At 37.2% G+C, this 15,609-nt stretch overlaps 1 protein-coding gene across 6 annotated transcripts in view; it reads left to right on the top strand.

The window, feature by feature from the left end:
• The window catches only part of LOC127071960 (uncharacterized), a 269,111-nt gene that overhangs the window by 224,080 nt on the left and 29,422 nt on the right, over positions 1-15,609 (top strand). The gene's annotated exons all lie outside the window — the stretch shown is intronic.

Raw genomic sequence — 15,609 nt, 5'->3', positions numbered from 1 at the left:
AGAGGAGCAGTTGGGGTGTGAGGTGTAAAGGGATGAGGGATGTTGGGTGCTGGGTACATTTATACGTGGGTCTACCGATGCCGTTGCCGGTGGTTGATGATGGTGTGTGGTAGCGATGTGGTGGTGTTCTCTCGAGCTCCGACCTGATAGGAGGGGGGAAGGGTCCGAGGTTTGCTGAAAAAAGTTTTGAGACGCCAAGCATCGTTGCTCTCTCTCTCTCCCTCTCATGCTTCTCCCTTTTGTTAACTTGGCCTCGAGTAGAAGGAGAGAGAGAGAGAGAGAGAGAGAGAGAGAGAGAGAGAGAGAAATCACGAAAGTCCGGCACATTCTATGGAAACACACAAAGGCACTGCTGGTCCCTTTGTTATCCTAGAGGGTTTCTACCTGCTCTTTCTCTTTCTCTCTCTTTCTTTCTCTCTTCCTTTACCGGTGTGGCTCGCGAACAATGTAACGTTCCACTGAACAAAATCGTGATGTTGAGAGGAACGAAAGAGGGTGAAAATGAAAGAGGTAAAAGATATATACATATATATCCGGGTGGAGGAGAAGAGCAAAGGGGGGAAGGGCCGTCGTAAAAAAAAAGAAGAAGAAAGAAAAAGGTAACAATTTCTCTCGACGACGAGTTACGAAAGAAGAGCCTCGCTATGGCCTGTGCTGGTATGTACGAGTCGAGGTCGTTCAAGGTCGTTCGATCGAGTTAATCGTTCTTGCACATTCGTGCCGATAGTAAGTAAGAAACTAAGTAAATAACTATCGCTTTGATCGATAATTATAATAGATCGATCGATGAACTCTCCGGTGGGGTTTGTTGGAACGGATATCTCGAATCGTTTATCGAATGTTTCGTCGAAATTGAACGTTTAGCCGACGTTATTTGATAATGCACGATGGATGGCAAGCGCAAGAACCGATCGTTGTTATCATCGTTGTTGCTCGAACGAATAAACGTTTATCGTCCAATATTATCCTAAAGTTTAGAAACACAACTTTGACGTTATATAAATTATTTTATATTTCGACGTCTACGTTGTGATATCGGAGAATATGAACGATGATTGCGAAGGAATAAGGTCGAGATATGTGTTTGTATTTGTTAAAAAAATTATATCTGATAGATATCGAAGTAACGTAAACTATGATCTAAACGGAACGACCATTTGCCATTTTATTTTGGTAATTTTAGTAACTCGAGGACGTCTTATGTAAGGGTTGTTATTTTATACCTCTTTTTTTTTTTTTTTTTTTTTAAATTCCTTTTTAATGAACGTTAAATACCACAGTCTAGATTATTTCGTAATTAATTTGTTACAATTTATACGCGCGTAATTTTGGATTGTCGTAAAATTAAGCGTACCTAATTCAACGTAAATCGGAAGAAACGATTCTTCGAGTTATTGGGTCGTCGATGATACTTTTCATCGCTGTACCAGTTGGTAACTGAGCTTAAGATTGAAAGATAGAAAGAGAGAGAGAGAGAGAGAGTTTATATTCGCAAAGCGCCCCTCATAAAGAGCGTTTATTTATGTACGTCGGACTTTCGTTGTCGTCGACGACGTCCGTCGGCAAATGGCGGACGTTAGACTCGAGATTATTCGATCTTTGTCATAGACTCGCGATCTACGTCGGGAGGAAGACGTTTAAAAAAAAAAAGAAGAAGATAAATATAAAAATGAAAAGACAAAAAACAGACTAATAAAATAAAATTAAAAAAAAAAAAGAAAAATCAATTTTTAAATTCGTCGTTGCCACGTTTCACGAAATTGTACAGATATACTTTCTGTCTGATCGTCCATTTTTTCTTCGAGAGATACATATACAATGTGTAATATATATATATATATATATATATATATATATATATGTACACATATTTTACACAAACTAAAATATGGTGTAGTATATATATACACGACACTATATATATATACATATTATATAAGCGTGTATAGTATATATATTAAATACGCACTATTTATATATATATATAATACATATACATTTACACACATTTTACTATATAATTTAGATGTATAAACATTACAATCTTTACAATACTCTCTCGCACGTCCTCTTGGAATAATTCGCAAGAGAGAGAGAGAGGAGAAAGACGAGACTCGGGGTTAGTCTCGGGCCTTGCAAATGGCTTCGCCGGTATATATCTGCTCGGTCATTGCGGTCGGCTTCTCTTTCTCGATTTATTGCCCTTCTCTCTCTCTCTCTCTCTCTCTCTCTCTCTCTCCCTTCCCTTTCTCCTCTCCTCTCCTCTCCTCACCTCACCTCACCTCACCTCACCTCACCTCACCTCACCTCTCCTCTCCTCTCTGGGAGCAGCGCTGAATCACAACCGCAAATATCCTCCTCCGGTAACTGGCTCTACCGGTTGCCGTCGCTGCGTCGTGTCTCTTCGAGTCCGAAGAAGCAAGAGAGAGAGAAGGAAGTAGAAGTTTGCACGCGAGAAAGAGAGATACAAGAGAAATAAGATGGTAATGTAGTAGTAGCAGAAGTAGAAGTAGTAGTGGTCGTTGGTATTGGTAGTGTGGAGAGAAGAGAGTCCACATATTTTACAATCGGCTAGTTGCACGCAACGTGGCCGACTACGACGACGACGACAACGAAGAGACGACTACGACGACTACAACGACGACGACGGACGGGGCCACGATCTAGGTCAATAGAGAGGTTTCTCTCGCTTTGTCCTCCGTACGTATCTTTCGCTTGCGTAATCTATGAATTCATTAACGCGCCGGATCGCCACCGACGATGGCTGTTACTACCGTTGCGCCCTGCTTGTAAATGTGGATGTAGATGTAGATGTGGATGTCGCTTGGAATGTTAACCTCAGACGACGACGACGACGACGACGACGACGATGACGGTTCCTCGTGGAAAATTTTTTTAATTCGTCGTCTTGTCCTTGCTCTATTTTTTTTTTCTCTTTCTCTCTTTCTCTCTCTTTTTATTTATTTATTATCATTTTTTTTTCGTTAAATGATTAAAATTCAGAATGAAAAAGTTAAGAAATATAGTTGTAAAATGAATATTTATATGTGTGTATATTTATTTCAAAGATCAATGATCATAAGGATCAGGAATGATCCTTATATCGATATAATCGTGAAACGGATAAACGAAAATATTTCTGGTACTAAGGCATATATATATATGTTTTTATAATGACGACGACTATGATGATCTTGTTAATATTTTTATCGTTGTTTCTTTTTGCCTTTTTTTCCCCTGAAATTTCAATAAAAGATGGACAGATTAGAGAATCGCGAAAAAGATAAACGAAAATATTTGTGATACTTTGGCCCATATATACATATCAATGATGATCCCTTTTAATATTTTTATCGTCGTTGCTCTCTGACTTTTCTCTTTTTTTTTCCTTTTTTTTTTTTTTTTTTTTTTAATAAAAGATGAAAAGATCAGAGAATCGCGTAAAAGATGAACGAAAATTCGTAATCCTATTCAAATCATACATCAATGATCCTTTCGATGTTTTTATCGTGCTTTCTCTTCTTTCATTGAATCAACAAAAAAAAGATAATAATAATAATACAGTAATAATAATATGGAAAGATTATAGAAAGTCCATGAAAAACGCAATCTTTTTTTTTTTTTGCTTTTTTTTTCTTTTTTTCATTTGCGATACTTGGATCGTATATGTTATAACAAGCGACGATCCACTTAAACGTTTTTCTTTCTTTTTTTTTTTCCCTAGATAATTATGAAATGGAATAAGAGAGAGAGAGAGGGAGAGAGAATGAAGTCGATGTTTCGCGTACGTTAAAGTCGTACACCAAAATGGCGACTAGCGTACTTTCTCTAACGGCTCTTCGTCTCTCTCTCTCTCTCTTTCTCTCTGTGTCTCTCATGATATTAATCGGCGCGTTACGCGACGTGTGTCTTGTTTCGCCGAGCAGCCAGCAGCAAGCAGCAGCAGCAGCACCACGTGTATGCACGAACGTAATTTGTTCTGGGAGTTACCGCGAGAGGCTAACATGTGAAAGTAATTATCCAGTTCGCGTTGATCGTTTGGAGAATTCACGCGGCATACATGCATATAGATACACGCGTCGCGCGTATATACGTACGTATACGGATACACGGAGTTACAAATACACCGAAGAGTATTTTACGTACATATACGAACACGTTTTACCATGGTGCATCGGTTTCTCTCTATATAAACCCAGACGAAACCACGACCTAGGAGCAGTCAGCGAACGGATCTTCGTTTCCTCGTCGAGTAATTACAGAGAGAAAGAGAGAGAACGAGAACGAGAACGTTACTTGATTCTCATATACCATCTGCCCTCTCTTTCTCTTTCTCTTTTTCTCACACATACATATACCATATATATACAATTGCGCGCACATACGTACGTATTAAGAAATATATGGTATCTCTCTACTCTCGAAGCGTCGGCCTCGTGACTCGAGTCCGAAGGTCGAAGGAGTCATCTCTCTGTCTGTCTTTCTCTCTCTCTCTTTCTCTCTTTTGCTCTCACATTCCTCACGCGAATCTCTTCTTATCCGTCTGATCGTTCCGCATAAAAATTGATATCTCCCGACTTGTCACTCTTCTCTCTCTCTCTCTCTATCTCTCTCATTCTTTTATCTTATCGTCGTTATCAAAGGAGGGAGAAAGACAGATGCAGTGGGTCGTCGCGTTATCGTAAAAACTTCGTCTCCTCCTCCTCCTCCTCTCTCTTCTCTTTTCTCATATCGGCTATCTTCAAACACATCCGACTAAAATAAAACAGCCGTCGTTCGTTCGTTCGTTCGTTCGTTCGTTGGTCGCTAGTGAAAAAAAAAAAAAAATAAATAAAAATAAAAAAAAAATAAAAGCCGGTTATACGCGTTCTCTCCAACTCGTCGTTGTCGTCGTCGTCGTCGTCGTCGTCGTGGTCTTCGTGGTCGTCGACGTGTACGGACTCGTCGTATATATAACGAGAAGTCCGGCTTATCGTGATACTCTCTTATAAGCAATGCCATTGAAGAAACGGGTCATAAAACCGCTGTAGGCTGAACGTTCTCAATGTGTGTATACGTCTATATGTATATACGTACGTTGTTACGTACATACATAAAAACGCGTAATGTTGCTCACTATGTATCTTCTGCTTCCTCTCCTTCACCTCTTCTTCTTCTTCTTCTTCATTCGTATTACTTTAATTTTATGTATATATGTATGTATATATATGTGTGAGGGAGAGAGGAAAGGATTATAGTCCTTCGTTGATTCGGTCAGTACGAGTAACACGATTTGTATCGGGTAAATATGAAATTGCGTAATCCCTGTAATATCTCTCTCTCTTTCTCTATTTCTCGTACTCTATTTCTTGCATGTCTGTACGAGATATGTATATATATATGTGTGTGTGTGTGTGTGTGTCTACTTCGTCTCGCTCTTTAAAACGTCCAAAAGTAAATTATGCAAGACTAAGTAGATAGATACATGCATACGTACGTATATATCTATGTAGATACTTAGTAGTTAATTACGTATATCAAGGGAAACATTGTTCGTATGTATGTATGTACGTATGTATGTACGGCATATACTTAGTTACCTCTCGGAAAAGAAATAACGTCTGTTTGTTTAACGTTGTTGAATGTGAACCGTGAACTTTGACGTGAGATAGATGTATTGTATACAAATTTATACGACTTTCGAAGATGTACTATATATTTATGTTCGTTCGTAGAGAATCGTTACGGATAAACGTAGCTTTTCTTGTCGATCTAAGTAAGTATATCCCACTTTTCTTTCCTTCTCTCTCTCTCTCTCTCTCTCTCTCTCTCTCTCGCGCACGAATACACATATACTTTCTATTGTCTGTCAGACGTTGTAAATTTATCGAGAAACATACTTTGTTTTCGTCACGTCGTTACCGTTCGCGATATTTCACGGAGTAGAAAAAAATGTCTTTCTCTTTTGGATCAAAGTATATACATATAGATGTGTGTGTGTGTGTGTGTGTACACGTTTGAATAGCAACGTTCGAACGTTTATTATATTATATTGTAAAAACTGTTTCTATAGTCGGAGAAAGAGAAAGATAAACGGAAAGAGTAGACAAAGTCTATAATCTATTTCTGTGAGATAAACGAGTGCGAGAAATAAAATGAAATGAAACAAATAAATAAATGAAAGGAAGAAGTAGAAGAATGCGTTTGGGTGATAAAGAAAAACGAGAGAAAAAAAATGTATGTAGAGGGGAAAAAAGAAAAGAAAGAAGAAAGAGAAAGAAAAAGAACAAAAGTAAAAGCAACGTTGTAACGGGATGGACATGGCATAAAAATACATATATGTATATAGCCAGGGGAAAGACCGATAAAAAGTTAATAATGAAATGAAAATAAACCCGAGAGATTTTACTACGGTATGTAATAATTGGTTATAGTCGTAACTCGTTTATAAATGGGCGCTCTCTAAAGCTGGATGTATGTATGTATGTATCTATCTATCTATCTCTGTGTGTGTGTGTACACGCGCGCACGCGCACGCTCGCACGGATCGTGCGGAATTCGTGGTGGAAGATGAAAGAGAGAAATCTCACTTGGCTGCGATCCCGAGCTGACGAGAGCGAAATAATTTCGCATTTGGAATATCCCTAACTAATTTGCATGTATGCATGAAAGACTGGGAGAGAGATATATACGTACAGATAAAAAAACAGATAGAGATAGAGATAGAAACGAAAAAAAAAAGAAAGGAACGAAATAAATGTAAATTTATTATTATCGAATTTTGTTGTTATTTATTTCGCAATTTTTCGAATGTCTTTCGATCGATATTTGAAAGCTCCTATCGCTGAATATATAGCATCTTTCTCTCTCTCTCTCTCTCTCTCTCTCTCTCTCTCTCTTTCTCTTTTTCCTTCGTGCTTTGCATTTGTTAGCCGCGTGTCTTTTTCGACCGTCAACGATATTCTTGTCGTCGTTGGCGACGGTGGCCTTACGCAAGTAGTCTTTCATCGTGCGTACAACGAGCGAGAGATAAGTAAAATCCAAAGTCGAACGAACAAATAATCTCTATCTTCGTCTCTTTCTCTCTTTTTCTTACTATCGTATCTTTATGGCTTTTAATATACATAAAATTGAAAATGCGATTGCAATCGCCCGAGACTGCTGTTTTCATAAAAAAAAAAACTTGCATCGTATCTATGTGTCCGATTAATATCGTCGTCGTTTGTTAAAAAAAAAAAAGAAAAAAAAAAGATAAATAAACGTGAAAAGAAAAGAAAATGAATTCTTTCTTACGGAAAGAAACGTACTACTTTATCGAAATGGATTCAACCCATCCGGAGAGAGAGAGATATAAAAAGATAGAAGAAACGAAAGTTTCGGATAAACGAGCCAAATTTCTTTTTTGGAGCAAGGTCTTGTTGTTGTTCTCCATCGAAATAGTTCCTAAGGGCAACGAAGAGAGAGAGAGAGAGAGAGAGAGAGAGAGAGAGAGAGAGAGGCGGAGAAAGAGTAAGAACATCGGATTCTATCATCCATCTTTCTCCTTTCTTCGTCTTTGTCGTTCGCGTTTCTTTGCCCATCGCGATTTGGTGAATAATGTGCATCCATTTTCCGATTGGACGGTAGCCAAGTGCGTGTTTACGGAAATCTCGGGGGAAAAGGGAACAAAACGATAAGAACGAAGGCAAAACGAAGGAGAGAAACCAAGAACAAAGATGGAGAATGAGAGAGAACGAGAAAGAGAGAGAGTCTGCTATTGGAGGATTTTATACTGTGTTACAAACGAGTGAGAAAGAGAGAGACAAAGGAAAATCGACAGAGTTATCTTCCGTAGAACAAACGGCGCGAGTTGTTTATGGATTTACGATACATATATACGTTAAACTCGCGAATAAGAAAAGGAAGGAAGGCTTTTGCGAAAGCGAATATCTCGATGGCTCTTTCGACCTCCGTTAGAGAACGAACGCCTTCCTTCTCTCCTCCTTCTCCTCGATAAAACTCGCGAATTTTATGGAAATTCTACTCCGATTATGCGACGGCGCGTGTTACGTCGATCTTTCTCTGCCTTCTCGATTTCGAATAATAGAACTTTATTTAAACTTACTGTAGAATAATATAAGTTCTGTTTGAAACTGTGCCACGCAGAAAAAAGAAGCAAGGGGGATATAAAACGAATCGGAATAATAAAATGTTATATACGTGCATACGTAACACCGATCGGATAAGATTATCGATTGTGAAATTTGCGATTCGGGTTCAAATTCCGACGTATCGTCATATTTTTTTTCATTTTTTTTTTCTTTTATACACATATATATGTATACAGCAAATTCTTCTTAATCGGCGGAAATAATCTCAGAATTTAAAAGTTTTTATAATTGGTCGTTATCTTTCCTACATGGATATAGATATATCTAACGAGTACATGCAAGAACAAAAATATATATTTGTTAAGTATATATAAAGATAATAACAATTACAGAAAGTAGATTTGGCCGTATGACGTAATTCTCGCGAGTTCCTAAAATTTTCGATCCGTATCCACTTCGATTCGAATAATACAATTTTCCTAATTTAAGTTTAAGAAATTCAAGAATAAATTCTATTTAAAACGTTTACGAGAGAGTTTAGAGACAAAAAGAGAAAGAGAGAGAGAGAGAGAGAGAGACAAGGAATTATTGAGAAAATAAAATCATTAACGTTGGTACGTTTGCTTACATAAACATAATATAAAATTTCATTGTAAATCAAACGATTTATACACATGGTTTGTACGATTTCCCGTTGCCTTTTGATCGCCCGTAAAAATCTAACAATCTAAATTCGTATACAACTTGCATCCTTGTTTATTCCAGTGATATTTTTAAAAGTGTGCTTGAATCTTTAAACATAAGGAATAATCAAAAACAAAATACGGTAGCCGAAAAAAAAACAAGATTTTTTATCTTTCATAAAATCTGCTATTTCAAAATTTTTTTTTGTTCTTCAATGTTTTTACCCCGCTTTTCAAGTACAAATTTTATTTGAAGAAGTTGCAAAAAAGTGTTTTAAAAACGAATAATGATAATTACGTACGATCGAACAGGACGATTGCCGTTTACATTCGATTATATCCTGAACGATGCTGTCGATCTTTTCCAATTTTTTTCTAATTTTCTCGAATATATCTAATTGTAAGAGGAAATTAGCAAAAAAAGGAGAAGAAAAAAAAATTAATCTTTGGACGATCAAAACTCTCTCTCTCTCTCTCTCGTTTAATTTATAAACTTTTATTAAATTTTGAAAAAGTTTTATTAAAAAATTAATCGATATATTATATATGTTCTATAAATACATACAGCGTACGTACGTATATGTACACGTACTAACTGTAAACCAACGTAGCAATCGTTTCTTCCAATTTTTCCAAGATTTCAAACTAACGGCTCATTTATCGACAAACTAGAATTCCCACCGTGTTGGGATACACTATTTCCAAGGACTTTTATTCGCGTCAGAAGAGAGAGAAGACTTGGCTTCCCGGAAGCCATGCCCGTTCCACGCGCTTTCGTAAACCGGACCGACTTAGAAACGATTAGGACTATTTTTAAAGGCTGTTCGTTCTCTCTCTCGCTCTTTCTGCTCGTACATACTAACCCGCACGCCATGTTTAACCGGCTAAACTCACGCGCGTTGCCACGAGTTGCTTCCGAACGAGTTCGCTAACCTGCTATTTCTCGTTCTTTGATCTTTATTATTCGGGCCAGACCGAACGATTTCTCGCACGGCAGTGCAAGAAATCGACGTTATTGCCGATCTCTTTCTCTCTCTCTTTCTCACACGCACACTTCACTTTTATCCCACGCTATTTGTACCCGTTGTTATCCTCGTTATTATCATAATCGTCTTAACTCGCTTTACCATTGTTTCTTTTTCCTCTCCTTTTTCTTTCCAACGTCGAACGGAAACTTTTCTTAATAGTATCTGGAACAAATGTTTCGAGAACCACACGAGTGTATCTTTTTATTACCTAAGAAAAATTGGATACATAACTTTTATAAAATCTTTTACGCGAGCAATCATCATCTTCGTCGTCGTCGTCGTCGTCGTCGTCGTCGTCGTCATCATTATATATTATTCATTCTTTCATCCAAGGAAATATTTGTCTTCGAGTTTCCGAACGAGAAATTTCTCTGTCGATCCAAGAACGTTCGATATTAATCAGCCGGAACAAACAAGAAGAGAGAAAAATATCCGCTATCGATAAAAAGAAAAAGAGAGAGAGGAACGGAGGGGAACGAACGAGAGAGTCTCAAAGTTACACGATAGTTCAGAGAGAAACTTTTTTTTCTTCTTCGCTTCACTTTCCTTCCCTCCCTCCCTCGTCTCACCCCCTCCCACTTTTCCTTTGCTTTTTCCTCCCCTCTGCTACCTCCCCCTCTTTCTCTTTCTTTCACTTTTTCCCTCGACGCGGAACGATCACGTTCTCGACCTTTTACTCTCCTCCATTATTCGTTTTCGCGTCCTTTACAGTTTTTCATTCATAGTAGTAGTCGGTTAAATATAACGTGTATATCTATATAGAGAAGGAAACTTTGGTGAAACTACCCTTTCATCGATCAGCCATATCGAGTACTATACCTCTCTCCATCCCTCTCTCTCTCTCTCTCTCTGTTTCTTTCCGTCTCTCGATATACCTCTGCTCTTTCTCTCTTTCATTCTCTTTCTCTTTATCTTTCTTTTTCTCTTTCTCTTTCTCTTTCTCTTTCTCACCCTCGCTCGCTTTGGGTCGTTCGACCTTTTATACGCCGGCTTTCACTTTGATTATCGATCGATCGATCGATCGGTCGGTCTGTCGATCGATCGACGGTTCTTTTACCGCATTCGTTTTTTTTCTCTCTCTCTGTCTCTTTTTTCTTCATCCTCTCCCTCCCCCCTACCCCTCAACACATACGTATGTATACCTGCTCAAAGGAAATATCAAGGGATGAAAATAGAAAAATGAAATCGAGTTTGTACCCCTTTGAACTTTTTTGTACAATTTCTTTTTTCTTCTTCTCCTTTTTTTTCTTTTTTGTTTGTCTTTTTTGTCTTCATTTTTTATACTTTCTATATTATTGTTTTCCTTGTGCATTTTCTTTCTTCTTTTCTCTCAATTTTCAAAACTTTTTTTAATTGAACGGAATAAAGAAGTAATAACAAAAAGTTTGGGGAAAATCGAGGAGGGAAAAGAGAAAATTTGGGATAAAGACGAAGGTAGATTTGCATTGAGGTAAAAAGCTTGCAGAGGAGGGGATAGGAAAAATATAGGTAGAAATATAAAGAGATAGGAGGAAGGAGAGGCATGGACAAACTTCGAATTCGAATTTTCCTACTTGAGGGTTTTTCAATTTTTCCTTTCGTTTCTTATTGTTTGAAACAGGAAAGGAAATGCTTTCTAAATATAAAAAGGGACGGAAGTGGAGATCGAGATAAGCGAAGAAATTGGGAATTTGAAATTCGAAGTTGGACTTTTTGCCAAAACTCGAATATATCTCCCCCGAGAGAAATAGATAAATAAATAAAGAGAAAGAGAGAGAATGGAGTCATTGACCAAAATAGAGTCATGATAGCAAGACGCTTTTGGCACGTCGATGCTGCATTTCGATTCGCGACGCGATCCAATCTCCTTTTTCGTTCCCTACTCGACGATCGCGGAATCTATTTCCCGAAAGAAAAAAAAAAAAAAAAAACGGGATAAAATAAAAGACAATAAAAGAAAAATTAAATCGTACGGCTATCATAAAAAATGGGTTGAAAAACGGATCAGAAATAATTCGATAAAAAAGTTTTTCTTAATAATTTCCGAGTGAAAGCTATCGTGGATGCAGAAATTTATTATTTTATCATTGTTTGATTTTATATCATTATCTTGTTACTTACACATAGAAATTATTTACGTACGGCGTCGATAGATATTATTATATTTAATAACGAAGCACTTTTCCCTTCTTTTTTGTTTTTCAAATGCATATAATATCTGACGTTTTGCGTAGCACCATCGATGTTATCGATTTAGGTACAAAACGTTCTCTCGAGTGTGATACTCGTTGTTTCCGTTCAAGGGGTTTAATTACGTTCGAGAGAAGTCGTAGGTAGGGGATAATAGAAGAAAAAAAACGAGAGAGAGAGAGAGAGAGAGAGAGAGATAGAAAGAAAGAAAGCGAGAGAGAGAAAAGAAAAACGATTGACCATCGCGTACGTACGTATGCATGCATGCATGCATGCATGCATGCAACATACACGTATGTATGGATGGATGCATGCATGCATGTATATGTATATATATATATTATTCTCATTTCCCGTCCTCCCGAGTTTTCTATCGTCTATCGCAAGGTTAGTGACATTTACCGACTCGCTTTTATGCTTTCTACAAACCTCTGACGGACGGTTTTACCGCGTTCGCAGAAACTCGTCTATCGCTGCCATAGCGAAAGTCATAAAAGCGTGACACAGTTCGTTCTCTCTCTCTCTCTCTCTCTCTCTCTCTCTCTCTGCGCGCGCGCGTGTTCTCTCGTATCAAGTTTATTTGTGTCTGGGTTGTGTGTATATAACTTTGAGAGAAAAAGAGAGAGAGAGTAAGGGAAAGAGAGAGAGAGAGAGAAGTTTATAAACTATGACGTAGTCGTACAAATAATACTCCCATTCATATTAGATCGATGCACTCTTACATTGGTATATGTTTCGTGTAGTTTACGCGTATACATACTTTCCTTTTCTATTGTACTAAACTCCATTCTCTTTCTCTCTCTATTTCTATTCTTTCATATCTTTTATATTTTGTTTATGTATATTTCAATGAAGTAGTCTTCTTTTCTCTCTCTCTTTTTTCTTTTTTCTTTTTTCTTTTTCTTTCTCGATCGTTTCTGCGTTTATAAATGTTGAAGGCCACTGAGATAACGAGTAAATATGTATGACTGTGCAAAGAAGGAGAAGAAGAAGAAGAAGAGAAAGGGAAGGAGGAGGAGGAGGAGGAGGAGGAAAAAGAGGAAGGAAGATATTAGATAACATATAAACTATGAAGAATTTATTATGCGTTTACTCGCGATGACATCAATTGGCAGTAGTATGCGAAGTATCTAATACAAATTCATTCGTCTCCGGTCGTGTGAGTGGTAAATGAGCCACATAGAGCGTAATAAAATACTACTTTACTCGTAAAACTATTCTCTCTTTCTCTTTCTCTCTATCCATCTATCTATCTATTTCTATTTATCTGTCTGTCTATCTATTTCTCTTTCTCTCTCTCTCTCTCTCTCTCCTCTACCCACGTATCGTGCGAGTTTAAATACACCTGGTTGGCGATAATGAAGCAGCAATTAAATTACCATTCGGTTCATCCTCGCGTAGGATCAAGAAAGTTTCCTCGTGTGCATCGATAAATATAAACTTTTAACGTCGGTTATTTCTGCGTCACTCGGTAGACACGTGCCCGTTATATGCACGACGTATCTCTTCTTTTCAGAGTACGGGGAACGTACGTATATATATGTATGTATGTGTGTCTTTCTGTAGTGTAATCGTCATCTACGTGTCTCTCTCTCTCTGCTATGTATTTGAGTGTTGAATATGTATATACCTAACCTAACCTAAACGGTATACCTATATGGATAATGGATGGGTTCTTGCACACGGAGGAGACAGACTCTCTTACGTTTGTATTTGTACTAGCATGAATCTCGTATTATCGTTTCTCTCTCTTTCTCTCTCCCTCTCTCTCTCTCTATGTATCTATCTATCTATCTATCTATCTATCTATTTCTCTCTCTCTCTCTCTCTCTCTCTCTCTCTCTCTCTGACGCCATCTATCTCCATCTTGGCGGTAAAATTACGTCACGTAGAAATCACGGTAATCATGCGGCGGCGGCGGTGGCGGCGGGTGCAGAAAGCGTAGTAATGCAAGTGCTAATTTGCCGTGCGAGAAACGCGCAAAGCCAGACGAATGCGAACGAAGAAACAGAATGAGAAAGACAGAAGTGAATCAATGTGAGAATCTTGGAGAGAAACTATAGTAGAAGAGGAAGTTTATCGATCGAAACCGACAAAAGTCGTAACCTATAAATATAGAGAGGTATATATATGTATGTATGTATGTGTGTGTGCGTGTGCGTATTCCGAAAGCAAATTCAATTCCGTTCACGTGATTCCACTTGCTCGATATCGGTCGATGTCCTCTCATCCTTGTTAACCATCGTCTTACGACGTTCTTTAGCATCGTATAACTTTTAGGTTATGTTCTTATTTACACGTTCATCTCTTAATTATTTCTTTCTACTTTTCTTTTTGTTTGGAACTTTTAATTCGACTAGGTAACGGTTTTAATTTGGTAATTCATTTTTTTAAAGATCGATGTGAAAGATTATTTTTGTAACGTAACGTTATAAAGTAAGGTTAAAATGTGAAAGGTTAACGTTAAAATAAAAAGTATAAGTTTGTATCGAATCTTTCTCTCTCTCTCTCTTTTTTTTTCTTTTCTTGTTTGGAAGTTTTAACACGTTATTGCCGGGGGAAACGTGAATCAGCGTGTTTTTAATCTTTTAAACGTTGAAGACGGTAGACAGCGATTCACATATTGTGCACGTCAAACCGTTATACCGTGAAAAATAATCATTAAATTTGTATGATTTTGTGTTGGTAATATAACGGCTTTATAGACTTTCAATTAAATTTTGAACGACTATTCGATAATGACGCGTGTGTTTACTGTAAACAAAAGAAGTGGCGGAACGCTATACATATATACTTACGTATACATACATTTATTTATTTATTTATAAATTCTTGTTAATATCGTACGAGAAAATATTTTCATTACTACCACTTTGATAAAGCTTACTAGCATCGGCCATTGGATGGATTATATTCGTCACTTTTTAATAAAAGATTTCCTTTAATGAAATATTTCCATTGTTTCCAATAGATCGATGCATATTTGACGTATTTACCAAGAAATATGCACGGTATACCGTCAACGATGTGTTAATTTTTTAATTCAGCTAGATAACAGCTTTAATTATTTTTAGTTGATATTCGAAAGTTAACGATTGACATAGTATAGCATATATCTACTGGATATATATGTAACATATTTTTGAAATTTTAATTCTTTGATTTAACTAGGTAACAACATTAACTTATTAGTTCGCGTATTTAAAGACGTAGTATAAATCGTATCAAGTGTAACACATTTTTTTTAGAGAAAACTCGTACCGAATATATACGAGATACTTTTAAAGTTTTAATTTGTTATTTCATATTCACATCGGCTTACAGTCGTAATCGTTCGTTGGATCTTCCTACCATGCCCAACTGTCTGTCACTTTCGGGCTATGCCCGGGGACCTTGTCGATGACATGTGATTATCAGACGACGTGTTATATATGTTGTTTACATATTTACGATATGCGGTGCCTGGCCAGAGCTCAATTTTTTCATGCTAGACCATTATATAATTTTTGTTTAAAAAGGAACCATACTTGACGTACATGTATAACTTGAATATACGTACATTCGCACGCACGCACACATACACACGTACACAAAGTTAAATTATTCCAAAATATCGTCGTTTTTATACATTCCCTCGATATATAATCGTCGGAAACAAGA

Source organism: Vespula vulgaris, chromosome 24 (genome assembly GCF_905475345.1).
Source record: "Vespula vulgaris chromosome 24, iyVesVulg1.1, whole genome shotgun sequence".
In the NCBI taxonomy this organism is placed as follows: Eukaryota; Metazoa; Arthropoda; class Insecta; order Hymenoptera; family Vespidae; genus Vespula; species Vespula vulgaris.
Note: the sequence above shows the minus strand (reverse complement) of the source record. Positions and strands in the feature narration are given on the sequence as shown.